General features: G+C 36.6%; 1 protein-coding gene across 9 annotated transcripts in view; it reads left to right on the top strand.

Annotated features, from left to right (window-relative positions):
* The window catches only part of LOC109423958 (aryl hydrocarbon receptor nuclear translocator homolog), a 747,249-nt gene that overhangs the window by 313,206 nt on the left and 428,669 nt on the right, over positions 1 to 5,374 (top strand). The window lies entirely within an intron of this gene.

Here is a 5,374-nt window from a genome sequence, read left to right as displayed (position 1 = left end):
CAAGATTATTTCCTCGAGAGAAACAAATAATGATTGTCAAAATCGATGATAAACAGCCGCGCCGCTACACGGTCTTAATAGGGTGTCAGCCCGGGCCGGGCCATCTTCGGTACTGTCGGTTGGTCGGTGTACTCGGTAGACATGCTGGAAGGATGGGTCCAAGCAAAGGAGGAGCAAGCGCCCTCTCGCTGGGAGCAAATTATGTTCTGGGGCTTTTCTTCGCCAGTCTGTGTGTACGCTCCACAACAGCGGAAAATCAACCCCAAAGATGACGATGATATATAGACAAGGGCAGAATGGAGGCTGCTGATGCTGCTGTTGCTCCCATGACCAGTGCCAGTGTGGGATGCTGTGCGGCCGGCAGCCGTTTGGGCAGCAGATGAAACCAAGAAACTACACTAACGAACGCGGTTCCGTTCTGCTACAGAATGGCGCGAAGCAAATATTTCTTTCGAAATTATGAGATAATTTATACTGTTGCATGTGTGTTGGCCTTTTTCCCTGGTTGCCCTTTTTGTGGTGTCGTTGTCGAGAATCCTGAGGCACCTCTAGTGGAATAGCATTCTAAGAGATTCTTTAAATGTTCCGCAAAGACTAGTAGGCCTTTTTACTCTTTACATAAGTTTTTTTTTTATAAAAAATAAATAGAACTGACTGCCTAAGTAACATTTTGATGACCAATTAGTCTTGTGGAAGTTTTGACAACCGTCATAAAACCTAACACCTTTTATTTTGTTTTATGATGGTTATAACAACCTCTTCTAGTACAGTTCACTAAAAAAATACTTGGGATGGTGCACTTTACATTGTTTCAATCGTTTTACATGTTCAAAATCAATCTATAATTATTCATGCTTTCCTTCGTGTTGGAACTTTGTCGGAAATAAATTCTCGATTTTAACTACATTGTTTGTCATCGCTCTTCTCATCCATTTGTGTCCTCCTTTGTATGCATTCCATTATTCATTTGTGCGTTGTTTTATTGCCACCAGTCAGTAGTACCAGTAGTGACACTACTGGTTGATGACTTAATGCGTGGCTCGAAAGTGCACTGGAATCGGTAAAAGAACATCGAGGGAAAAATACAGCAAAAAAATAAAACAAACGAGAAACGAGACAAAATGATTGGACTTATGCAAACAGCAATTGTCAAAATCAATATTTGATCTGCTGGTGGCGTTTGGTTATATTCCCTGTTTGCTCGACGCTGTCGTCGGCGATGTTTACCACCCTGGTTCAACCCTCCTCCCGGAAACAACGATCCCGTGTGGAAGTCAAGAACAAATTGAAATCCAAATGTGAACGGGTCAATTTTCGTCACGATTTATTAGCTGACACATAAATATCATATAAGTCTCTCAATTAATAACTGTGGGAGTGCTCATAGAACCTCAATGCTGAGAAGCATACTCAGTTTCAGTGGGGACGTTACGCCAAGAAGTAGCAAAACCCTCTTTTTAAAATTTTCAGCTTATTATTATTATGTTTTTTATCTTTATTAACGAGATTTTTAGCCCTAGGCTAGTTCATCTCGGGAACCACGCTTTACTTTCCTTCCGAAGGAAGAACTCACATTTTGTGAGCTTGTCGGGTGTGAGATTCGATCCGAGGTTCTCGGATTGATAGTCACGTGTTCTAACCAACTCATCAAGCCCGCTCCACTATTATTATTAATATATCTTTATTATCGACTTGTTTAGACCTTCTGGCTAAGAAGTTTTTCTCTGACGAAGGCAGAACTTACATTTTGAGTTTATCAGAAGTAAAACTTAGAGCTCGGGTAATCACAACCAGGAAAATATCTCACGCCGCCGTGTCGCTATATTATGACGATTTTATTTCACGAAATGAAGGGCACTCGGTGATTTTATTGATGCGCATTGTTGTCTCGCAGCGGCGCGGCAGCTCCGTGTATAGTAGTAGCTGCCAGCAGCTATAAACTTGTCACCCAAAAGACTATGACAACGACGATCACAAAACTGTGGCGATAGTTCCTATCGGTAGCTGCCGACGGTCGCGGCGGCGAGGTGATGGGTAAACAATAATATTTACTCAGCATTAATCTTATGCGTTGCGACTCTGGGGCCCACACTAGTTTTGTTGTGTACCTACCTAGGACTAAGGGAACTTGCGTCGTCTGAGGAGAACTGCGACTGTTAAAACCGGCGCAGAGGGTAATCAAGTCGTTCAAATATACATACCTAACCGAGCTATATAGACGGGATGAATGAAGTGGTTTCGGAGTAGGTTGGTTCGGCTTCTGTTTATTTGTGAGTCTTTAGGTGGGATTTTTTAAACAAACATCGAAACTGTTTCCCGGCTTCTCGATTGTTCGTCGGAGAGGTGCAGGCGAGGTTCGGTGTGTATTGTTTACTCATGTGCTCATCAATTAGCATGTTCGACGACGACGACAATGACGACGAACGCTGAACAGTGAGAGATTTTCTTATTCATATGGATTACTAAATTGCTTTTATTTTATTTTATTTTTTTAATATTTTAGAGTTTTTAATTTTATTAAATTGTAACTACAAATTTCGGATCCGTGAGGCTCCCCCGAGCAGAGGAGAATATCAAATTGATAACTACGGAATCACACAACTTGTTTTTCTATATCTGTTTTTGTTATTATTTTCCGAAAAAGACATTACCTTTCCATAACATATTTTGTTTGACAATCTTATTTTGTTATGATCAAGCTATTGGTGTACATCCGTTTAATGACATTCCAGTAATATGTTTAATTGCAGGCCAAGCTCAGTTATTATTGTATTATTGGCAGTGTACAAATAGTTTATCAACAATAGCACAACAATGACATATTTTGAAATTTACATCATTCGAGAACTCCGTTGTTTAGAGCATTGCGTGATGAGGAGCGTGTGCGTATTCTCTTATCAGTACCTCTTTTCTTCTGTCTGGCGTTACATTTAAAAGCTGATACAGAGCCAACTTCTCAGCTTGGGAATTTTAGTATTTGGGCAATTATGACCAGATTTTAAGTCCCTCGTATTGAGCGACACATATAGGGTACTTCAAGCACTCGTTCTTACCTTACTTTTTATGTTACATGTTTTAGACTTATTACTTTGTTACTTACTTTGTTATGAGTTTGATATTATAACTAAATTTGCCTTTGGATTATTATCAATAACTTTTTAAGTTCAAAATTTGTTTTTTAATATTTTCCAAGTTAACAGTTATTAAGTTGTTATTGAAACTAACAAAACATGTTATTGAATTGATCTTCCAGGAACATTTTGCCGCTTATGACAGTCAAGTTTATAACATTACATATTATGTTCTGTTATGTTAATAACACAAAAATATCTGATATTGTTACTCAGTTGTTTTGCCAAATTAACACATTTTCTTATGCTTCTGTTATTCCCTTCTGCTTGGGCCGAAAGACGATTGAGTCTATCCAAGACATACCGTGTGCATCAGAAGTATCTTCAGAACTCTTCTATTTACTACTGACTTTTTATACTAACTTTTTATCGTCTTAAAGCATGCAGTATTTGAAAAGCATCAGCTATTATCATTTTCCGAATTTCCGGGAATAGAGCAGCTCCATGGTAATGTTCTGAAGAAAATCTCTGACAAGGGTAAATCAACGAAATAGAAATCGAAGAAAATAAAATTAAATTTTGAAGTTTAATACAATATTTAGGAGATCATGAAAATGCTAAAACAACTACTGAAGCACTGAGAGAAATTCTGCAAAAGTCGTTGAAGTAGCAACAAAACAAGAAATTTGGTTGAATTAAGGTACATAATATGCTAAAAATAAAAACCTAAAATAGTGGTACCTAGGGTATTATCGGCAGGATTATTATCTTCGTCATGGGAAGTTTTTGTCGGCCAAATTTCCTGAAACTTGGCCATATAATTAACCTTGGTTGGGAAGGATTTCAGACCATCTCTGGGTTCAGGAAGTTTCAAAAAACTTCCCATACCGAAGAGAACAAAACTGCCGAAAATACGTAAGTTCTCGAACTATAAAACCGATTTTTGATGAAATTTGTTACAAGTATTCTCTTTGAAAACAGCTGCCACCTCTCGAAGGAGTTGAAAAAGTTTCATGTAGAATCAAAACATGAAATGTAAACAGGTTGCTAACAAAAATCTAATTAACTTTTGAAAAAAATCTTGTTTTCTATACAAATTAATTTAAAATACTTCGAGTATTTTCATACAGGAAATGCGAAACAAGCATAAGAAATCTATCTGAATAAAGGTCGTGCGGAATATCCGGATAATTTTCAATTAAATTTCTCAGAAAGGATTCTAAAGGAAATCTCATGAAAAAAAAATTTAAATACTCAGGAGTGGAGGTTTTAGTGAAAAGTTCTAAAATGGTAAGCTATTGAAGAAGCTCTTTGAAGTCTTCATGTCGAAAACTGAGAATTGATCGTTGTTTAAACCAGGGGTTTCCAAACTTTTGAAATATTCGGGAGGTGGCTTCGTCATATCTTATCATCCTGAAGTAAAAAACGCTATGAGATTTACAGAACTTTACAAAATTTTAAAATTTTAGGATTGAAAATATTAGAAATATCAAGTAACAAATTTCAGAAAAGAATAGTTATAAAATTAAATTGTTTAGAATCTATCTTGACGGTTAGTTATTGATCATTTCGTCATTTTCGTGCAAGAGGAACTAAAACAAATTTCAGAATCTTCTAAGAAACCGATGATTTGATAATGTTCAGAAAAAAACGGCGTTTTGAAACGATTGAGACAGCTTGAAGACCAGGAGTTTGACAGCTACCATTCTTAAGAGAAAAAAAGACCTTGAAGTAAGGACTTTCGTGGTCTTGCTTGACTGACAGCGCAGCTTTAAGATATTTTGTTTTGATTTTTTTAACTCTATATCGCTGGAAGGTACCCTTCTGGTTTTTTTTTGTTGTTCTAAAAGGCGAACCAGCCTTTGACTGAAAATCTCGCTTATTTAGACAACTAACCTAAAAGAAACTTTCATTTGACTATTGAACTAGGAAAACTTACGTATTTTCGGTCGTTGTGTTCTCTTCGTCATGGTTTTTTTTTTGTTTTAAAGTTAGGCTGATACAAATTTCAATTTGACTTTGAAATAAAATATAATAAAATAAAATAAATAAATGAAATGCATTATTGAACTCAATTTTGGTCTCAAATCTTCCCCAACATAGCTGAATTATACGACCAAGTTTCAGGCAACCTGACCGATAAAAAAACCCTCCTGCCGAAGAGAACAAACCTGCCGATAACACCCAAAGTCACCTTATTTGCTTTAAATTGGTGAAATCAAAAACCAAGTGAATCATAAGAAGTAATGAAAAAAGATAAAAAAAAACAATTTTAAAATCCGATTTTTTTCTGAATTGGCGCA

Source organism: Aedes albopictus, chromosome 2 (genome assembly GCF_035046485.1).
Source record: "Aedes albopictus strain Foshan chromosome 2, AalbF5, whole genome shotgun sequence".
In the NCBI taxonomy this organism is placed as follows: Eukaryota; Metazoa; Arthropoda; class Insecta; order Diptera; family Culicidae; genus Aedes; species Aedes albopictus.
This window is presented reverse-complemented; position numbering and strand designations above follow the sequence as displayed.